This window comes from Diabrotica virgifera, chromosome 1 (assembly GCF_917563875.1).
Source record: "Diabrotica virgifera virgifera chromosome 1, PGI_DIABVI_V3a".
In the NCBI taxonomy this organism is placed as follows: domain Eukaryota; kingdom Metazoa; phylum Arthropoda; class Insecta; order Coleoptera; family Chrysomelidae; genus Diabrotica; species Diabrotica virgifera.
In genome coordinates, this window is record NC_065443.1 from 25767557 (window position 1) to 25791989 (window position 24433).

General features: G+C 33.3%; 1 protein-coding gene across 5 annotated transcripts in view; it reads right to left on the reverse strand.

Annotated features, from left to right (window-relative positions):
* LOC114324164 (uncharacterized) overlaps positions 1–24433 on the reverse strand; it is a 95799-nt gene that overhangs the window by 63741 nt on the left and 7625 nt on the right. The window contains exon 1 of one of the 5 annotated variants that reach the window (XM_028271913.2): positions 5601–5741. The exons of 3 other annotated variants lie outside the window; for them this stretch is intronic. The gene's annotated coding sequence lies outside the window, so the exon portion shown is untranslated. Of the gene's footprint in view, positions 1–5513; positions 5742–24433 lie in introns of those variants that run through there. One more of the 5 variants, XM_050655430.1, reaches the window with a different exon arrangement.

A 24433-nucleotide genomic window follows, 5' to 3' on the forward strand; every position in this document is an offset into this window, starting at 1 on the left:
GCTTCTATCGTTTATAAGAAATACATGGCGCTATCTCCGCAATGTTCTATTCTTAACGTGAAATGCTCTATAGGTCTCTTTTTTACTCACAGAAATTAGTATCGCAAAATAAAACTGGTTGTTCATAGAAACCACAATAAGTTAAACAAAGATAAACAATACGGCATGTCTTTGATACCTTGTTTACTATGAATTTTGACGTTTATCATTTTCAGTGACAGTAACATTATCGCATTTGTTGTATTTATTGGTTTATTTGCATTTATTGTTCATCTTGTTTTTCATATTATTTAAACCTTTATTCTTTATACAGGGTGTCCAGAAACTCTACCGACAAACGAAGACAGGAGATTCCTCAGATAATTTTAGGACAATTTAACTAAATTCACCTAGTCCGAAAATGCTTCCTAAGGGAGCTAGAGCTCGTTGAAGATGGCGTCTTGTAATTAGTTGTTCTTAAATACCTCCAGAACGCTTCTAGTTAGAAAAACGAAAATTGGTACACGTATTTATCTTCCACAGATAAATCGATTCCATCCATTGTGGATTTTATTACCAGTCATAGACGTCCCTTTTTGGTGGGGCAACAGTTATTTTATCGCATAACTTTTTTGTCTTTAAGTTTTAAGCATTTTTGATACTGGATTATTAAATTGTGAGATATTCTAGTACTAAAAGGTATCATTCATTTAAGTCGGTAGGACACACAGTTTTCTAGAAAAATCGATTTGAAAATTTTTCGTTTTTAAATTTGAAAAAGAATTAAAATTTTTTTTTAAAAGAAACGGTGTATTTTGCCAAATTAAAGCAAGAGTAACTTTTAGTACTAGAATACCTCATAATTTAATAATCTAGTGTCAAAAATTCTTAAAAATTAAAGACAAAAAGTTATGCGATAAAATAACCGTTGACCTACCCAAAACCGACGCATATGACCGGTATTAGAAATTCGCCATTATTGAAATCGATTCATCTCCGGAATATAAATGAACGTACCAGTTTTCATTTTTCTAAATAGTTTTTTTTGAGATCTTTTTTTTTGATATTAAAAAAACGAAAAATTTTCAAATCGATTTTTCTAGAAAACCGTGTATCCTATCGACTTGAAGTAAGAGTTTCTTTTAATACTATAATACCTTACATTTTAATAATCCAGACTCAACAATTCCTAAAAATTAAAAATAAAAAAGTTATGCGATAATATAACTGTTGCCCTACCCAAAACGGAAGCCTATGACCGGTACTATAAATCTGCAATGGATGGAATCGATTTATCTCTGGAAGATAAATATGTGTACTCATTTTCGTTTTTCTAAATAGAAGCGTTCTGGAGATATTTAAGAAAAACTAATTACCAGACGCCATCTTCAAATAGCTCTAGCTCCTTTAGGAAGCATTTTAGGACCAGATGAATTGGGTTAAATTGTCTTAAAATGATCTGAGGAATGTCTTCGTTTGTCGGTAGAGGTTCTGGACACCCTGTATATGTCATTGTAATTTTTATTTTTAAACATAATTGTTAGAACGACTAACTGTTGCTCTCTTAATTCGATTACTTCCGGTAAGCATTTATTTTTTACGCTAATGAGATAATTCTATTTTCTAACTTACTACCGACGTACGTTTCACTTAATGTTTTGATTTAACTTGTTTGGAAATTAATCATGACGTTTGTGCAAAGATATAATGGAAGATCTATATCTGCTTCCACGTAAGCGTAAAGTAAAACGTATTAAAATTGATACCTATATAGAAATAAAAACACTGATAACGACTAAATGCATGTTTCTACATAATTACAATCAAGTATCCTGTAACTTCATAAAAGAAGCAATATGTATATTTTATTTTATAACGTTTTTTACACAGTAGCCACGAATGATACATAAACTTTTTAAGCTATAAAGTTTTGCGTCATACCCAAGTATTTCTCAAAATGTATAATTAGATTATATCAAATATGCGTGTACGTCAGACTTGTTTATTTTAGTTTTAAATAAAAATCATGTTTAACACGTGTGTTTATAAAAGATAGAAAATAGAAATTGTGTTCAATAATTTATCTGATTACGAGCCATCAAGATAGATCCTGGATACTGCAACACAAAGGACAGGATTTATTTAATTTTGAAACCGTAATTAAAATTTACATAATACTATAAAATTTGTTGAAATTTTTTTTACTTAACATCAGTCCAAATTATAGCATAATAATATGCTGACGACGTGGACATTGTAACAAGAACACGGAAATCCTGACCGAGCTAGTAGCAGCAGCAGAACGAATGGGAATACATTGTCATATAAATCAAAATAAAACCAAATTTATGGCGACTAACACAAACATAAGAGATAGATATGTTGATGCAGATCTCATTGTTAATGACAAAAAACTTCGTAGAGGTCAAAGAGTATATATTTAGGGACATCGGTTAACCCCAATAATAACACATCAGGGGAAATAAAAAGGCGACTCATAATTTCAAACAGGTGTTATCATGATCTATCAAAGTACTTAGCTAACAGACGTCTGTTTTAAAAACTCGTATAAGACTGTATAGAACACTGATAGTACCCGTTATCACATATGGATCAGAGGCATGGACTCTAAACAAAACAGATGATGAAAGGTATTACGCGAGATATTCGGAGCGGTCTGTGAAAACGAAATATGGAGGCGCAGATATAACTTTGAACTGCAGAATACCTACAAGCATAAGTTTCGTGGAAAATAATACCACTATATAATCAAGCGAAATCGTCTGCAGTAGGTAGGACATGTAGCCCAGGCCTCCGAATCGAACGGGATATAAAAGATTCTAACAGCGGAACCGTTGGGAATGAGAAGACGGGGTAGACCAAAGCTGAGGTGAATAGACGGTGTAATACAGGATGCTGAGGAGATCGGTATTTTCAACTGGAAAATCCAAGCAAGAGACAGAACAGAATGGTGCAGAAAGCTTGAGAAGGTCCAGGCCGTCCAAATGCTCTAACACAATGATGATGAAGGTGATGATATCAAAACACCTAATAGGATCCGCAAATAACAATGGATATTTTTGGATTTTCATCCTGACGGTTTACGTTTAGACTACCGTCCCCTTCCAATTCTTCTGCCGATGTTATGAACGTTTTTTCCAGAAAACTGCACAGAATTTTTTAATACACCGTTAAAATCATTACGATCAAAATCATTCAGAGTGCACATTCGCGAAAATGTGCCATCCATTCTGGAATTGAATGCTGCCGCCAATGATTTATTTCTATCCCTACTAATATTTACAGGAACAATAATTACAAAATATTAGCTAATATTATGTAGATATTATTTAAAATTTAAAACAAAATGTATCTCCTCATATCACAAAGAATTTATGTTTTTTTTAAACTAGTAGAATATATACAAATATAGAATATAGTACAAATATAGTAGAACTCAAACGTTGACCTCTTTGTTTGAGGACGAAAATAGAACATAATATTGAGCATACAAATTGCAGGATGTGCAGACGACGTTCAACAATAGAATGGAGCAAAAACAAAACTTATATTGAAAACCTTAGTAAAGGACGTAAAAATGATTGGACTAAATATATATATAAAAAAAAAACAAGTATATACTTCTTGAGAAGTATATACCTATCGATGTTACAGTTCAAGAACACTTATTGTAAATTAACTGAAAAGACCAATATATGGACATATATATGGATGTGTATGAATTATATGATACACTGATGAAGAGCAAAAACGTTGAAATCGTAATTGTGTTTTTGAATTGGAATCGGAACTAGTTATTGTTAACATAAGTTAGCAATAGAAATATTGGAGAATTCTTTTTTATGCATTTTCTGTGTGCCTTAAAAAAACGTCAACAAAAACGTTTAAAAAAATCAAAGGAAAATTAAAAACTTTTTGGTCATAGAATGTGAGCTGACTCACATCATGTAAACTATTAATATAAGACTAGTATACTAGTATACGAAAGCAGAAGTATTGAAAAGAATGGATACACGTCCTCATCTGGTCAATACTATCAAAATTAGGAAGACGTCATATTTCGGGCACATAATGCGTCATAGGGAATTTGAGCAGTTCCAGGTAATATTAGAAGACAAGATCGAAGGTAAGAGGGGTATAGGAAGAAAGAAAAAATCTTGGCTACGAAACATCAGAGATTGGACCCACACAACAGGAAATGACTTAATTCATCAATCCCAGAACAGAGAGAAATTTGCCAAATTAATCGCCAACCTCAATAGAGAAGGCACTTAAAAGGAGGGAGTATAATCTTCTCCTGTTATGTCACTGTCTATTATCCTCCTGCTATTCCACGTGGATGCAAGCTTGGTTGTGAGCTTGAATAGAAAATGTTGTCAGAAAAATGGATTTTTTCTAAAACGAATGCAAATCTTCGAACAAAAGAACTTAAGAAAGAAGAATATCCGTAGAATGTGTGGTAATCTGGGGAACTGGATCTGGAAAAGGAGATATAACTTGGAGATGTTTACGAAATATGAAGACATGGCAGATGGCAAACATATTCTTTTTAATGGATTAATTCAACTAAAATTGTGGTCCCTAAATCCCATTAAAGAAAATAAATAATATTAAAATGTCCAAGATGTGAAGAAAATAGCTTCTAAAAATATTATTATCGATCCTTGTGGGAAATTTAAGTAGGTGCAGGCCGAGATTCTGCATCTGGCGGGTCAAATTGGCAATGGCTGGTAATGGACAGGTACGACTAGTGAAATTGTCTGAAAAAGTCTCAAGTAGAGGTGTAGTACTAATTATGATAATAAGAAAAATGGAGTACCCAAAGGTTCTAAAATAAAAAAATATCAATAGAAATACTAAACTAGGTAAGGTAGCGAGCCGACCTTTTGTGACCTAAACAATAGGAACAAAGTACCAAAATTGGCAATTTATATTGTAGTTGTGGCTAATTCTCAATTATATAGTTGATTCAAAAATAATATGCAAAAAGAGAATAGTTTCAAACATTAAATATATGTAAAGATAGTCTAATAATATTAGAAATTTCATGAGATACGAACTCAAATGAGATGAGATGAGAAGATAAAATGATCCAAAAAAATCAAAGAATGCGAAACAGATGATAAGTACATATGAGAAGATCAGATTAGAGAAGATAATGGTGAAGATAAATACGTAGAATACGGGATACTGATCCCTTATACAGACAGGAACTCATAATGGACAGACTGTCAGATTATGATCATATTTCAATACTGAAGACATAATTAAAAAAGTATCTGAAAGAAAGTTTGGATTATATTTTAGTAGGTAGAAATCGTCACTCAATACAATAATTTTCAAACTTATTTACATCAATCATACGTAGACATTTACAGTTAGTATTTAGTACCATTTATATAAATTAATAAATATGTTAAGCCTTGCGCCCATACTATAATACATTTGACAAGTAACTTTTCTGTTGCAGCATTCAGGTGGAATCTCACATGTGTTATTTATAGAAGAACTACCTGTTACCGTTCACATTGATAAAAATGTTGTGCTCCAATTAGAATTTTTGGGGGTTAATTTTTCGGTTAGTGATAAATATATCTTGCCTCTCGTTTTAGCTGATAACAGCCAAGTAAATGCAAACGAAAATAATTCCCAGAAAATACACGATAAATGTTGATATTTCTGAGACTGGTATCATGGCCATCACATCGGATTGGATCGGTTTCGTACTAATTTGGGTCGGTGGATTTTTCAACTGGCGTACAGCTCTATTTTCGATGCCGTATATTCCCCTCTCCCCGTGATGTGTTTGGACTCTGTGGCCCACTCGAGAGTCAATTAGATTTGTTTTATTTGCCACCCACTTGACGACTCTTGAAGTTATTTTTAGGGAGATTTGCTACAGATTTTCGCGGATCAAGGTAAGGTTTCCAGTTGGTTGCTCCAGATTAAAATTATGACGAAACTCCATTGAGATGAAATGATTACTTTGTACTGGTGCACGTCTTGGGTTGCAAATTGTTTACAAGGTATTAACTGTGTTTAAATAACCTGGAGTGAATTTCATAATATAACATAAAGTATTTAAACAAATCACTGTTTTTATTCTTCACAGAATATATTCAACTTAACATGTTCCGATTAAACACCAGTTCTCCTGATAAATGGCAATTTTATACTATTTTTGAGTGCTAACAACATGTATACCTTAATAGACCAGAGTTTTATTGCTTTCTACTAAATACCTACTAGAGAGTCTCGGTGGTCTCCCAATATACAGGGTGTTTCATTAATAATTGTCCATATAGTAACTGGAGAAACCTTAGCACAAAATACGAAGATTTAACCTAAAACACTTAAATAAAATGTGGTTCCTTACTGAGTTACAGGGTGTTTTATCTAAAAATTTTAAAAATATTTTTGCTCGGCATTTTAAAACTATTCGACGTATCCTTTTCATACTTGGCAGGAGGTATAAGTACTGTACAAACTACTAAATTATGTTAAACACACATTTCTGGCTATTACCAGAGGCGTACGACGGGGGAAAGTGAATGGTTGACCCTTTTCAAATTCTGCGCCACTGGCGGAATTGCTATTTTAGTTAAATTTTTATATTCTCCAATACTTTCTATGAAAATAATATACTCTTCATTCGTAACGATAAAGTCATCAGTTTTCGAGATCTTTGAAGTTAAAAATGAAACGACACGGTTATTTTGATTTACAAATATCTCGAAAACTAATCATTTTATCGTTACGACTAAACAGTATATTATTTACATAAAAAGTATTGGAAAATCAAAAAATTACACGAAAATAGCAATTTCGTCAGTGGCGTAGAATTTGGGAAGGGTCAACCAGCCACTATCCCCTGTCGTACGCCTCTGGTAGTAGCTAAAAACGTTTATTTATCTTAATTTAGTAGGGTGTACAGTACTTACACTTTCTGCCAAGTATGATAGGGATACGCCAAATAGTTTTAAAGTACTGGGTACAAATAATTTTTAAATTTTGATCATATGAATCATATCATAAATTAATCAAAATAACTGTGCCGTTCCATATTTAACTTCAAATATCTCGAAAACTAATGACTTTATCGTTACTAATAAAGAGTATATTATTTTCGTAGAAAGTATTGGAGAATCTAAAAATGGCACTAAAATAGTAATTCCTCCAGTGGCGTAGAATTTGAGAAGGGTCAACCATTCACTATCCCCTGTCGTACGCCTCTGGTAGTAGCTAGAAACGTTTTTTATCATAATTTAGTAGGGTGTATAGTAGTCGCACTTGCTGCCAAGTATGAAAAGGATTCGTCGAATAGTTTTAAAATGCTGAGCAAATATACTTTTTAAATTTTTAGATAACTCAGCTTTTTTTAGATAACTTTTTAGGTAACTCAGTTAGGAACCACATTTTATTTAAGTGTTTTAGGTTAAATCTTCGTATTTTGTGCTAAGGTTTCTCTAGTTACTATATGGACAATTATTAATGAAACACCCTGTACATATAATATATCTATAGATGGTAAGTATTTATATATAGTGGCTAAACACCCCTTTAGGAGTTATGCCGCTTAAGCTCTCTAGATCTATGTTTTGAGGTAGATCAGTCCTCATGTTCTTTATATAATTTTCTCGGTTATTGTTCTCCACTATTTCCTATCTCTGGTTTTTTCTTTCCTTTGTCGTATATCCGCCTTGTTGAGATCATTTACTACTTCTTGTAACCATGTAGATCTTGGTCTTCCACGTCTTCTTTTGCCAGCTGGTGTCCATTTCAATATTGAGAATATCGCCGTAGTTGATCCGGATCTCCATATGTGTCCTAGCCATTTTGCTCGTTGCTGTTTTATTTTACACACTATATCTTCCTTAATTTCTTCCAGTAGCTCAAGGTTCGTTCTTTGTCTAGATTCATTTTCATTTATTTTTATTGGTCCTAATATTGCTCTTAGTATTTTTCTTTCTTGTATTCTAAGGTTTTCCTCTTGTTTTTTTTTGTCATGCTAAGGGTTTCGGCTGCATACATCATCATAAGTATTTAGATAAGTAAAAAGTAATATTATATTATGGTGTTTCATGTAGGCGGTATACATTAATGTAACTATACTCTATGGAAATTAAAAAGTGATTCGGTAAATGGATCTAAATTAATAACTAGAATACGCGGACGACATAGACATTGTGGGAAGTGAGAAACACCGTCACCAAAGTAAAGGAAACTTTCAATAAATTAGACACAAAAAAACCGGTCCAAGAGTCAATGAAGAGAAAACCAAATAAATGTGCATTATCAAAAAAAGGACCAAATAGAATAGAGCAAAATGAAACAATAGACCCATAGAATTTTAAAACAGTGAAGAGTTTTAAATATCTCGAAATGACAATAACCACCGATAACGATATCACGGAAGAGATAAAAGGGAGAATTCAGGCAGCAAACAGTTGTATGTTAGCCTCCACAGTACTATTAAATCCAAGAGCCTAATACGCACATAAACAATCAGGATATATAAAACAGTGATAAGACTGGTGCTCATGTATGGGTGTGAGACATGGATGGTGACAAAAGTAATGGAAATAAAACTCAGATATTTTCAGAGAAAAATTCTCAGAGAGATCTTCAGACTCTATCACGACCAATACCGAATGTCGAGGTCAAACGGATGTATAGGGCTGGCGACGAAGTCCAAGAGATTAAATACCAACGTCTAAGATGGACTGACCATGTCCATAGGCTCCCTAATTACCAAGTTAATCTGGATAGCAGAAGGTCAACTCTATGTCAACCAAACCCCTGTAGAACGAGTTACCAACTACAACTACCTCAGCACCCTAATAAATAAATAATGGATTAACACCCAAGGAATAAGAGCGTGTATCGGAAAAGCTAGATCCGCGTTCAAGTAAGAATGCTGCGATGATACGTATTCTCTGTCCTTTTTTATAATGTTGAATCGTGAATCTTAAATGAAGATATGTGCAAAAAGTTGGAAGCATTTGAGATGTGGTTGTATCGAAGAAATTCCCGTGGAGTGACTGGGTCACAAACGAAGAGATTCTCAGAAGAACGATGCAAAACCGAGAGGTGTTGACCACCATCAAATCTCGAAAGTCTTACTTCGGACATATTATATATAAACTCACACAAGTCATCCTACAAGGAAAATTATTTGGAAAGCGAGGTCCAGGAAGAAGAAAATCCTGGTTAAATAACTTAGAATATAGTTCAACACAACAACAGCTTTTTCGCGCGGCTGCAGATAAGATAAAGATTTTCATGATGATCGCCAATATTCATCACGGATGGGCACATCAAAAAGATCTGTTTAACTATATTTTCTAACTAAACGTTCCCCCAAAATTTTTATTTAGAATTTATTAATACATATCCACCCACAGTGAACAAAATAAAAATAAGACATGGCAGGAAAAGCACTGTAAAAACCTCATAATACCGCACAGGAAACATAATAATTCTAATAATAACAAGAAGCTTTTAAGTAAATGGGCATTCTTAAATAATACGTCAAAAGTTGATCATAATTATTATTAACTGCAAAACTTATACTCTGGGCTAATTAGCAAAATACAAGGAAAAGTTATTTACCAGCAATTTTATTGCTGGAATCGAATCTTATGATTATATATAGTAATAATATAGGTATGCAAAGTCCGCAGATAGTGTGCTACTTTTTTTATAAACAAAATGGTGCCCGAAAATCGTGTTTTTTTAATTTTTGTTCTATAACTCCAAAGATTTTAACTTTACACCGAAAACACCCAAATAAAAATTCACCGTAATTAAATTCTGCATAGAAACGTGTTTTTCCCGATTTACTTCGACGAAAATTTTCCCCGGAAAATGCGGGTTTTCCCAACAAAATCTTTAATTTTCAACTAAAATTTTAGTTAAGTAATTGTTTTATAGTAATTAAATAACTTGGTAATATAAAAGCTCTTTTCGTATAGATTGTAATTCCAGAAGCAGATGAAAACTGATTAAACAGTTTAGCAACAATTGAATTGTTAATTAAAAACTTACGGTCACTATAATAACCACAATAATTATGATACATAAGAATTAGACAAGGCAGAAACGGCGGGTTCGTTGGGAAAAATTATTCCCATGAGATATTTTTGCATAATCACATTCGTGAGACATCCCAGAATAAGGTTCAAGAAGTCGCCCACGTGAAAAGTGGGCCAATTTTTTTTAACAATTTTTTTTAATCAAATTGCAAAAATCAATATTTTTGGCCCGGACTAATTTTTTAGGTTTTTTTTGACCATTCTGGACAAAAAAGGTCTCTTATAATTTTTGAAACGCGAAAATGGCCATTTTTAAGACTTAATAACTCGGTTAAAAATTATAATTATGAAAGTCAGACGTGACTAAATCAAAGTTTAAAGTCGCCGCTACATGATCCTGTAGAAATCTGTGTCATTAATTTACTGCTAAGCTGTTATTTTTAATTAAAAACAATGAGCAGTTAGATCGTATTGACGCCGCTGTAAATGTGAGTGCGAGTAAGATGCAGAATATTGAACTGCTGGAATGGCTTCTCTCTCGCACTCAGAATTTACAGCGGCCGCAAACGTGCATGGCGCTTATTACTATTACTTAAAAATAACAGCTTAGTAATAAAATAATGACAAAAATTTCTTCAGGATCTTGTAGAGGGAGCTTTAAACTTTGATTTAGTCATATATTGACTTTCATAATAATAACTTTTAACCGAGTTATTAAGCCTTGAAAATCGGCATTTTTCGTTTTTTTCAATTTTAAATTGCTTAAAGTCGAAAAAGATCAACTTTAGAGAAAAATTATAAGAGACCTTTTTTGTCCCGAATGGTCCAAAAAATTAAAGAAAAAATTGTTCGGGACAAAAATATTGATTCTTGCAATTTGATTAAAAAAAAATTGTTAAAAAGAAATTGGCCCACTTTTCACGTGGGCGACTTCTTGAACCTTATTCTGGGATACCTCACGAATGTGATTATGCAAAAAAATCTCATGGGAATATTTTTCCCTTCGAACCCGCCGTTTTCGCCTTGTCTAAATCACTATGATTTTTGTATAAATAGATACTGTACCTATATGTATAATGTACTTTACAGAATTGAAATTGGACTATTTAAGCGGCCTTAGGAATATTTTAAAATTATAAACAATTTTTGGCTTAAAAACAAATAGAATATCTCGGGAAATATTAGATTAAATTAAATCGTGAAAACGGTATTGAAAAAAGAGCAGCAGGGCGCTTCTATTAAAAGAAAAAACGTTTAATTCTGATGAGTGGTTCCTGAGATACAAACGTGGTAAGTGTGTGGGTACCACGTGTGGGAGTCATATGTTGCCCTAGGGCCGTAGCCATAGGAATTATATCCATCCTTTAGATTTTGACATTTTTGCATCTATATGAGACTTTTAGTCAGTTTTTAAAAGGCTTTGACCTTTGTATTTTTTGGTTGGCTCATCATGTTCTTGTAACACTGATGATGCTCTTGTTACAGAGCGAAAACGTTTTGTTTCTATGTTTGTAGCCCTAAAGGGGCTTTTTAAACTAATATACCTTTTACCAAGACAAAATTTTTTTTTATTAAATTTTACTTGTAATTAATGGTATAGAGCCAGTTACAGGAAATTCTTCCTCATGGGTTTTTTTAATATTATTTGCTTTAAAATGTGATATTTTGATAGTATATTTAACCTGGAACAATTTTTCTGTAGATGTGTTTGTATCAAAAGTGCATAGAACTCACCCTAATGCACCTTGTGCCTAGGTGTTTCTTTTTATTTAATTTATTTAATTTAATTCATCCTTTAGCCAGTTTAGTCTTAGTGACTTTACAAATCTAACAATATCTGCGCTCTGCATTAGTTCATCCAGTTCGTAGCTCATTCTAATTCTCCACGAACCATCGCTGCAATAGGTTGGTCCAAATATCTTTCTTAGTATTTTGTGCTCAAATATTCTCAGTGGATTTTCATCAGTGGTTAAGAGGGTAAACGTTTCAAATCCATATGTGACCACTGGTCTAATTACTGTTTTATAGATTCTAAGCTTAGACTCACGATTCAGTAACTTACTTTTCATTAAGTCTTTGTATGCATAAAAGTACTTATTACCGCTAAGAATCCGTGCTTATATTTCTTGATTTGAGTTGTTGTAATTTATTATTGAGCCTAGGTAGGGAATTTCAGATTCTCATGTTGATTTGACTTTGTGTACTCCATATGTTTAGTTTTACTTTCATTTATATCATATATACAGCTTCCGATTTCAGCTCTACAGCTTTTTCGCTTAATATCCTTTTGTTGCGGCTTATTATAGTAACATCATCCATATATGCACATATTTGCATAGGTCTTACATTAATACAGCCGTTCATATCAAATTTTCTTCCAACAGCTTTCGAAGATAGATTAAAACGTGTTGTTGATAAGGCATCACCTTGCCTAACTCAATTTTCAATATCAAATGCCTCTGTCATATCTCCATTTATTCTCACCATGGCTTTGGAACCCTCTAAAGTCATTCGTATAAGTTTAACTAACTTATTGGGTATCCCTAACATAGATAGTTGCTTTAACATCTTTTGTCTATCTATTCCATCAAACGGCTGTTTGAAATCGATATACAAGTTGTAAATTGGTTTGTTATATTCAACACATTTTTCATGTATACCTCTTAACATATATATTAATTTGATCTATAGTTGACCTCTTTGGTCTGAAACTACATTGATATTCGCCAATCATTTCTTCAGAAAACTATTCCAAAAACGTTCATTTCGAATGAGATAATTTGAAGTTATCCATGATCAAAACTTTGTTGGTTGTGAAGTGGTGTCTTCTTTGACACATGATTCCCCGCAAGTGGTGCAGTGTATTTTGGATATTTTTCCGTTTTTGACAGTTAAGTTCTTTTCTTCTTAGTTCTCAACCTACACAAAATCTACGAACTAACTTTCGAATCGATTTTCCCAATTGGTCTTTTGCGGCTTCTACCAACCTATTTGATTGAGCACTACTCAATGCTTTAGGTCAGGGGTCAGCAATTAGCGGCCACGGTCTGCATCCGGACCGTCATTAAATTTAGAATATAGCGTTTGGCAGTTTTGAAAATGTTTGGCCATGAAATTGTATATTAAGTTTGACTGAACTTATGTGTGCGAAGCCGCTATATCAAGAATGAAGTTTATTAAAAATCGGTACAGATCTCAGGTAACAGATGAATATCTCAACTCCCTAATGAGAATCAGTTGCAGCAAACTCACTCCAAACTTCAGACAGGTTGTACATAATAAAAAATGTCATTTTTCTCACTGATAATTTAATTTTGTAAAGAATGACAAATTTTCTGATTCGGTTTTTTGTGGATTCCTGTTCAAAAATGTCCCCTTAAACAAATCAGAAGGGGCCCAGGATGCCGGGCAAAACAATATTTGTATACAAATTCAAAATTACCTTTTAGCCCCGAAAATTGTATTTAAAAAAAAAGGTCTCTTGTCATTTTTTTCAAAAGTTGATGGTTTTCGAGTTATAAGCGATTTAAAATCTGAAAAATGTGAAAATTCCTACGCATTTTCGAGGTTTGAAAACTCATGTAAATTATCAGTTTTCAGGTTGCCAAGTGCCTAAATTGAAGTTTATAAATTTAATTTCAAGATTCTAACGAGTAATCGGGACTTACTTCAATATAGACCGTTGTTTTTTAATTGTTAATTATGCGAGTCCACTCGACTTAACTCGCCGCACAACGCAATTTATGGTTCGTTTCCGGAATGGGACGTTTCATCGCCGCCGGTTCATCGCCGCCGTTTCGATGCCGCCGGTTCATCGCCAGTCCATTTCATCGCCGGCCGTTTCATCGCCGGCCGTTTCATCGCCAGTTAGTCAGTTGATCTTGTATTATGGGAGATGACACGACACGACGTTAAATTCAGTTCAAAACTTATGACAAATAAATAAATAAAAAATATTATTATATTAATTTACTGTTCTATTTCTACTTCCCCTAAATTTGATATTAAACAGTATTAAATTTGTAGTGTTAAATTATATTTTATATTATAAAAGTTTAAAAGTCTATTAAAAGATTAAGTATGGCAACGGGAATGGTCATATCTCGCATTTCCTAGAATTCCTAATTAATACTAAAAATAAATAATAAATGTAACTGTCGAAAATTGGTCGAAAATTTGGAAATATATCAGTTAGCGATTAACTGACTGGCGATGAACCGGCGGCATCGAAACGGCCGGCGATGAATCGGCCGGCGATGAACTAGCAGCATCGAAACGGCGGCGATGAACTGGCGGCGATGAAACGTCCTAGACCCTTCGTTTCTGTCGCACTTATTATACACATTATACGTACTTATGCAAGAAATGCCCAACAAATACTTCTCATTTATTAAAATTTTATAATTTATTATTAACATATTTTTCTTTAATGATTTATTTATTTATTCAATTAATTATTGCCAACGACAACGACGCTACTTGGACAATAACAACGACAACCGACTTGGGCGTCGAAACGTTAATAAAATAATTTTTTTGGTAAAATTGTGGCTTATTTCCCATTTAAAATACTTGATTATAAAAATGCCACAAGGAAATAGCTTCAGAACAACATTAATATGCTACTTAAATACACCAATAAAAACAAACGGTCGAAATTGAAATAAACCCCGCTAACTCATCAGAATCTTAAAATTGAATGTTTAAACTTCAATTTAGGCACTTGACAACCGCAAAAATAATAATGTACACATGAATTTTCAAGCTTTGAAAATGCTTATTTTCGCATTTTCCGTTTATAAATCGCTTATAACTTGAAATCTATCAAGTTTTGAGAAAAATGACAAGAAAATCATTTTTGTTTAAGATGACCCAAAAATGCTAAAAACATATTTTCGGAAGCAAAAAAGGTGATGTTTTGGATTTATTAAAAAACTGTTAAAAAACAATTTCTGCCTAAAAATTTCGCACTGCATCCTGCTGATTTGTTTACCAAATTGGAACAACCAGACAAGTAGTGTTAACTCCGGACCCCGGAAGTGTCATAGGTTTTCGAAACGGATTAGGACTCAGGAAATATAATTGGTGACCCCTGACTTTAGGTGATCGTCTTTTTTGGAAGCCTTGCACGTGCATTTATACATGGTGTACTTTGTTCTCATTCATTTATGGTTTTATAAATGATGGATACCGATGATTTTGACCTCTAAATAAATTTAAAATTTCGCGTTTTGGCAACCCTCCAACTAAATTGTACACGGATTTTCGGATGTCCAGTTTGTACGAAATAATTTTTTTAATATTTGACAAATAGGATATGACATATTGAAAGACAATCATCCAAAATTTGTTTGCAGTCGTGACTAGAATATATTTAGAACTAATTATCAGATAATGAATTGTTTCCGAAAATTTTTGTTAGGTACATTCGTTATAGTGTAGTAAAAATTCTAAATTCTAAAAAACTTCTAAACAGGAAACTAAACAATGTAGGTACAGGTCATTCTCACAGTTTCTTTTATTCCGAAGGAAATCTATTAAGTCGGAAATGGTATAATGATTATTAATGTTGAAATATGTGTGCAATCTATGGAAAATGTAAATTATAGATGAAGTATAAGAATAGAAGCTCCTGAAAAAATTCATATGTAGCCTAAGGCCTAAATTCTGATATAAAGTATGTTTAGATTTAGGAAATTACTTTATTCATTATAAAAGATTCGGCATTTATAAAACCTAAAATATAACCACCAGGTAAATACATTTTTCAGTTGTTTTCGAGGTTTGTTAAAAATAAAAATGTTGCTTAATTTTTGATAATATAAAGCATAATATTATTGTCCTGAAGCTTATTTCCTTGTTGCATCTTATACAATTGACTATTTCATTTAGGAATAAGCCACAATTTAAGTTTGAAATTAAATTTATTTGACGGTTTGACTTCCACTTCGAAAATCGTTATCAAAATATGTAGGAATATGTATATGTAAGTATGTTGATAACAATTTCCGAAGAGGAAGTCGAAACGTCAAATAAATGTAATTTCAAACTTAAGGTGGCTTATTCCCAAATAAAAATGTAAATTGTGTAAAACATATAACTGCAACATCATTTTTTAAAGCATTTTTAGCTTCAGGTTTCATATTCATTCGTCGTTTTGTTTTCACCCAATTTTGAAAAAATGTGAAAACTTTGAATTATTCACGTCCGTCTGTCATCCACGTCCGTCTGTCCGTCTGTCTGTCTGTCTGTCTCTCTGTCCGTCTGTAATCACAACTCCTCCGTCAATATACTAGCTAGAATGATAAATGAGGTGTCAAATGAAAGCTTATAATCCAAGGATGGTACTAAAGGGGAGAAATTTTACCTAGGCTGTCTGACCGTCGGTCTGTCCGACCGCGAATATAACTCCTCCGTCCTGATACCAGCTAGAATAACAAATGAGGTGTCAAATGAAAGCTTATAATCCAAGGATGTTACTAAAGGTGAGAAAGTTTACCTAGGCTGTCTGTCTGTCGGTCTGTCCGACCGCGAATATAACTCCTACGTCATTGTACCAGGTATAATGACAAAAGGTGTCAAATGAAAGCTTATAATCCAAGGATGGTGCTAAAGGTGAGAAATATTACCTAGGCTGTCTGTCCGTCGGTCTGTCTGACCGCGAATATAAAGCCTCTGTCCTTATACTAGGTAGAATGACAAATGAGATATCAAATGAAAGCGTATAATCCAAGGATGGTACTAAAGGTGAGAAATATTACCTAGGCTGTCTGTCGGTCAGTTCGACCGCGAATATAACTCCTACGTCATTGTATCAGGTAGAATGACAAATGAGGTGTCAAATAAAAGCTTATAATCCAAAGATGGTATTAACGGTGAGAAATTTGACCTAGGATGTCTGTCCGTCTGTCTGTCCGACCGAGAATATAACTCCTCCGTCATTTTACCAGGTAGAATGACAAATGAGATGTCAAATGAAAGCTTATAATCCAAGGATGGTACTAAAGGTGAGAAATTTGACCTAGGCTGTCTGTCAGTCTGTCTGTCCGACCGCGAATATAAGTCCTCCACTATACCTCCAATTGAGGTGTCGAAAGAAAGCTTAGAATCCAAGAATGGTATAAATGTGAGAAACTTGACCTAGGACTTCCGGGTTTAGAAATGCGACCAGAAGTACTGTTTTAAAGTCACCGGAATAGTACAAGTGATATATTATTTGGCGCGACTTCGCAACAAGAGAACAAATATATACTTCCGGTTTCATGACTGTCTGTCCGTCTGTCTTTCTCCTCCGTTATTAATACAGATAGAATGACAAATGAGGTGTCGAATGAAAGCTTATAACCCAAGGATGGTATTAAAGATGAGAAATTTGACATCGGACTTCCGGTTTTAGAGTTGCAACTGTAAGTACTGTTTTAAAGTCACCGAAATAGTATAAGCGATATTACATTCGAGGTGCCTTAGCAAGATAAGAACAAAAACTGTAAAATTTTGGTTTTATCTCATTTCCGGAAAAGTAGTTCTAACCAGAACTGCCGTTATAGTCGCAGAAATATTACATGTAACACATCAATCGAACCGTATAGTTGAGTTTTGAATCTTTAGTTTCGGTTTTGAAATTATTTCTGTTTAAACAATGATGACCCAAAGTTTAGTAAAAATGACTAAAAATTAGTAAAATCGTTTTCAATCGGTGCAAAGTTATATACACGAAGCGTTCAAATATCGACTACCAGTTCTACTTTCGATTACTTTGGGTGAAAACCTAGGACTTGCGAAGTCCAATTACTTGTTAGGCTATTGATTATGTACTTTAGAAAGGAACTACAACGCTTAAGGTGTTTTATTGTTTCTTCAAATGGTCAAGAGACCTCCAAATATGACAAAACCGCGGAGTACTGTTATTTAAAGTGGTACATTTTGAGAAAAGGGTGAATTAATCCCTATGCAATAAGGCGCTTTAGAGTGAATCCTATGCACTCTTCGTACATACAGAGTGGGCCAAACAGAACAGTCCACCTCGATATTTGACAGTATTTATTAGATTTTAAGAAAATGAAGAAACAGGTCGATTTATGATCTAAGGGGGACACATTTTTACGGTACATACATCTGTCATTTGTCAACCCCCCCATTCCATTTCCTCACCCCTTATTTTTAAATAGAGAATACGGGTTGTGTGCTACCTCATTTGAAAGGTTATTCAATTCTCTATTCAGTAATATTAGCATTGACATATTTATTTATACACCGTGTCCAAGAAAAATTATTTTGAATTAAATTAATTGACACAAAAAGAAGAATGTATGCAATTTATTCAACTCAAAATACATTCTACTACTGACAGAAAACAGAGAAAAATGTTTATTTGACAAATAAATAAATGTGTCCCCCTTAGATCAAAAATCGACCTGTTTCGTCATTTCCTTAAAATCTAATAAATACTGTCAAATATCGAGGTGGACTGTTCTGTTTGGCCCACTCTGTATATGTACATCTACAGAAAAGTTTTTCAAAATTTAATTTCCTATCGAAATGTCACCTTTCAAAGTTAAAAACAATTTTTGAAGTTATACTTCTTTAGGAGCGATGGAGCAAATGTAAATGTACGCGATTTCATCAAAAAATTTTAGCGCAGATGTAATGTTATACGTTTGCTCTGATTGGGCATTACAATGACCTGTCAAAAATTATTCAATATGGCAGCTATGGGTAAAGAGAGACCAAAGTAAGTTTATAGTTTTAGTGACTTTTTAAATAGTTTTTAAAAGCAACAGGTTGTTAATTGTAAATGTTTTAATATTGTAATTAAAAATTACGTAAATACCTATTGTTTTAATAAAAAATTAAGGTATAAAATTAGTTTAATATTTAGATAAAATAATAATAAACTGTTTAAAGTATATTGATTTCGTTGAAATTATATAATAGAAGTATGACTTCTTACGTGCGTACAAAGTACGCATGCATTCTTTTTCTTTTGATACAAATATATTCAAAAAACAAAGCAAAAAAAACATAAAAAAGCGCGATTTTTTTTGTCCACAACCTTTTTCCACGGGTATAATGGCATTGCTTCACATAATAAACACTTGTGTTTTTCATTTTCATTGATATCAATCATTTATATCATTGATTTCAATGATATGGTTTATAGTATCCGAGATACGATTTTTGAAAGTTCGCCATTCATTGAGCCATTTTCGCTATTTTTTCACAAACTTTGTTCTATAAGTTTTTTTTACGCACTTACGCAGTTTTAGGTATGTGCAATGGCACACTTAGTAGAAAGAAAAATCATTTATCTTTAAAATTACATATTTGAATATGGTTTTTAGTTGTGACAAATCTTTGTTTAACTGTTTTCGATATTCTCAAAAATAAAGCTATTTTACCCTTGACCAAAATTTATTCATTTTAACACCGTGTACACAACTGAGCAGATGCCATGAAAATTTTCCAGAACGTTCCAACTTAATAAAACATACTGTATAACAGGAGTAAAACAATATCTGACAAATCCCTCTTGCAACGTACCGTTTTATGATATTCAGTTTACGCGAAATATTGGTATCAACTTTTGAATTTTTTGTGCGTACTTTGTGGTTTGTTAAAATAATATTTTTGCGAATCTTGCGTGGAAACTAATTTTGACGGAGCGTGGATATTATATTCGCTATAACGTTAACCAATGTAGGGCATGGTATGCCAAACCAAACTCCGAAAACGATTCGAAAATAGATCTCCCAAAATTAGATCCAACGGCCTCCACACTTTTGCTATTCGGTTCGTCTTGTCTCGAATAATTTACAACTTGTAAGATATTTCTTAATTATTTTCAAATTATTAATACGAATTATTTTGTTCTAATTCAAATAGATGTACCTGCATATAATGACTGCATACTAAATATCGTTTGTGTATACATATAACTTATTTTAAACGTCACCTTGATATTTGAAACAACTGCTGATATCATTTTTATAATGTCAAATGATTAAATGCTTGATAGATTCGACCGTTACTTGATGAAAGTTCATTTTATCTAACAATAAAACACTGAAAACTTTTTCAATGCTCCCACAAAATTTATTATAACTTAATATCACTATAGCTGTTTCGTCAGAGTGTCTTTCTCAAGTGATTTAATTCTATTATGAATCTGCATTTTAAAATCTCTAACTGAATAGGTTGAGGAGTGGGCAGCTGTTGGTGTCAAGTTGGTCATTCAGAATTATATCTGTATTTTTTAATTTATTAATTTCCATAGATTCTAATAAAGAGAGCTTAAGTTCTTTATTTGGGATATGAAGAATTTGAAAATGTTCATTAAAAGAATGATTATGATGTAGAAGATGAAGTGTGTAGGTAAAATGTTTTTCTATTGTTGAAAACCCTTTTGTGTTTTGCTGTCCGTTTGTCAAAGTATCTGTCAGTTTGACCGATATAAGTTTTTGGACAGTCACCACATTTTAGTTTGTAAACACCACTATGCAATTGTTTTTTCTTTTGGCTCTTATTGTTCTTAATGTATTTTGATTAAGTTGTTGTTAGTTCTGAAAGCTGGTTTTATTCCTCTCTTTTTTATGTGTTTTTCTATTTTTGTTGATATTTTGCCTGTATGTATATGTGAGAGAGCAGAAGATACCGGGTTTTTACTGTGGTGGTGGGAAGACTAATTTCAGTTTTTTCAGTTTTTTTAAGGAGTTTTTGGTTTAAAATTGTGTTAATTGTTTTTTAATTGTACCCATTGTTTACTGCTATTTGCTTAATGATGTTCAATGAGGAAGGCACCATTCCGTACAAGAGCACAGGCCAAACGTAACACTTTATTATCTTGTATCGGAGGTTGAAATCCAACTTGAGATCAGTCAGAAATTTCCGAAGGCATGCCTGGCTTGTTCTGCTCTGCTCTTTATTTCATTCTCAGTGTCCCAACCCTCGTTCAGCGGACAACCCAAGTGTTAAAATTGCCTGACTCTTTCGATTTCTTCTCCAGAGACATATATCTTTGTTGGCCCAAGATGGTTGGTTAAGGTTCTCGTTTAGAGTTTCACCATGTTCTCAGAGGTTATCTTTTAACATCGGCGTTTAGCCTTTTCAATTTTACAATACTATAATGTAGATTCTGAAGAATACAGAAAACAGAGTCAAAATAAACAATCAATCATCAGAAAAATTTATAGTAAACGAAGGATTAAGACAGGGCGATCCTCTGTCATCTTTACTCTTCAACTTATGCCTAGAAAAAATAATGCGAGAAGCAAAAATCAATAGAGAAGGACTCATATATCAAAGAAGACACCAAGTTTTGGCGTTTGCGGATGATGTGGTGTTACTGGCAAGAGGAAAAAAAGAGCTACAGGAGATGGTACAGAGAATAGTAAAAGCAGCGAAGAAAATGGGACTATATATAAATTCAACTAAAACAAAATGTATGGAGTGGACAGATGGTCAGTTTAGGAATGGTCAAAAGTTTAAAGTAGAAGTAGAAGAAGGAACATCATACGAATTCGAAATGGTAGAAAGATTTACATACCTAGGGGCAATAATATCACGTAAACCTATCATTAAAGAAGAAATACAAGCTAGAATAATGGCAGGCAATAGAAGTGTACATGCGCTTAATGTAATGTTGAAAAGCAAGTTTCTATCAAGAAGGGCAAAAGTACAGCTATACAAAACAACTATACAGCCAATAGTAACATACTGCAGTGAGACATGGACAATGACAAAAAATGAACAAAATTTACTGGAGATCTGGGAAAGGAAAATACTAAGGAAGATATATGGAGGAAAAATAAGGGACGGTTTATGGATAAGAAGATCAAATGATGAGTTAAAGCAATTATACAACCAACCTAATATAATAGGAGTGATAAAGGCTCAGAGACTTAGATGGCGAGGTCACATTGAAAGGATGCCAAACACGAGGACTCCAAAAAAAGGTACTAAACTACACTATAACTTCAAGAAAGAGAAGAGGAAGGCCGAAAAATAGATGGAAGCAAGACGTCGAAAAAGATTTGGAAAGAATGGGGCTAGAGGGCCAAAAAAGAAAAATGAGTGACAGGAAGGAATGGAGGAAAATCACATATCAAGCCAGAGAAGAGCTCAGCACATAAAGAAACGTGAAAATGAAGAAAGAAAAAAACAAACTTTTCAAGCCATGGGCCTCTAAGGCCTTTAGTGCTATTGTATATATATATATATATATATATATATATATATATAATGTAGATTGGATAATAATTACAACCATTGTTTGATTCTGGGGCTAGGTATAGTATATATGAATTCACTGATGATGGACTGATAGGTCCGAAAACGTTCTGAATGAACATATTTTGAACTTCGATGTTGTCTGCCACTATCGCTGTGTCATCGGCATGCCTGATGTTATTAATAAATATGCCGTTAACTTTAATACCCTCATTAAAGTCTGCCACTGCTTCTGTGAAGGCTTTTTCGACGTATACATTGAACAACATTGGGGACAGTATACAATCTTGAATTTCTCCTTTTTTAATTAGAAGTCTTCTGTTTCTGATTAACCTGATGGATAAACAGGTATATATGTATATAGAGTATAGAGAATATTAAGAAGAATATACAGTGCTAGTCAAAAGTCCGTACCCCCCCTCGTATCTTTTGAACGGATATACCTATAATAGTGAAATTTGGATGGAGGAAATAAACGGATGTAAGCTTCTTAACTAGACATGACAGGTGACGTAATAGTAACAGATGACGTTACAGAGCCACTGTGACCGATAATTTTAAATGGGACCTTATGGCAAGCGATACCTCGTTTGAAAGGTATTCAAAATACCTATTTAGTCATACTAATTCTTTTTGAGTTTAAGCTAATTTTGATGAATAAATGAAATAAATATAAAATTGAAATTTCGCATTTAATTAATAAAAATTCAAAATTCCGCATATAATTACTTGTCAAATAGGTTGACGTTGACGTAAAAACTACTAGAGAATTGAAATACGTCAACCTTTTTGACAAAAAAACCATAGGCGGACATTTGAATTTTTATTAATTAAATGCGAAACTAAAATATTATATTAATTTAATTTATTCACCAAAATCAAAATCAACTAAAACCCAATAAAATTAGTATGACTGAATAGGTATTTAGAATACCTTTCAAACGAGGTGTCACTTGCCATAAGGTCCCATTTAAAATTATCGGTCTCATTGGCTCTGTAACGTTATCTGTCACTATTACGTCATCTGTCGTGACTAGTTAAGAAGGTCACGTTTGTTTATTTCCTCCCTCCAAATTTCACTATTATAGGTATAACCGTTAAAAAGATACGAGGGGGGGTACGGACTTTTGACTAGCACTGTATACATAGATACAACGGCGGATCCAGCAACCTTGCAAGGAGGGGGCAATGAAATGAAAATTTTCTCGTCACTCGCGTACGCAGGATTCTTTTTCGCAATGGGCTGTTATTCTCTTTTTCTTCATGTACCATGTCCTTTCAGAACGTTGGTTTATATCATAGCTATCTTAATTATTTTATTCACTGCCACCCTAAATCAACCACGAAGTGCTTCTTCGTCCTGGGCTGCGTTTGGCTTCTATTTTCACTTGCATAATATTTTGTAGCAACCTATATTTGAAACTTCTCATTACATGTCCAAAATACTCCACTTTTCTCTTCTTGATGCCTTCTATAATCTCAGTAGTCTTGTTGAGACGTTCTAGTATGGTGGAGTGTCGAATCTTCTTCACCCAAAATACTTTTAAAATTCTTCCATAGCACCACATTTCGACCATCATAACCTTGGATTTAAAATATTGTTTTTATTTTTATTTCAGTTATATTAATTGTTTAATTATAGTAAACTTTGTATCTAGTTCTTTTCGTCTTTCTCGTTTTACGAGAGATGTCGTTGTTTCTCGTCTCAAAGGTGGAATCATTGCATCGCGGTGATTTCCATTAAATAGGCAGGCTGTTGATATTTGGTTTAGAGTTGTGACTGCATAGCTCCACCGATGACGCATGATATGCAGAAATAGCTATCTGGAGATGGTGGTCCAACTCTGAATCAAATAAAAACAAAAACTTCCTTTTCCTCCTTCCTAGATCGTTTTTATTCACAGTCCAAGACTCGACACCACACAGTAAGACTGAGAACACGTATTTCGGAGAAGGAATTCTGTTTTATGTTTCAGTTATTCAGTTATCAACAGGACACAAAACCCACTATTTATTTTCAATCGTAATTATCTCTTTCTTAAAAAAAAATGCAACACCCGGCGAAGTCTCAAGGAGGGGGCAATTGACTCCATTGACCCCCCTTGGATCCGCGCCTGCATAGATACATATGAACATAACAAGTAATAACAAAATTGATGGTTGTTAGTAAAACG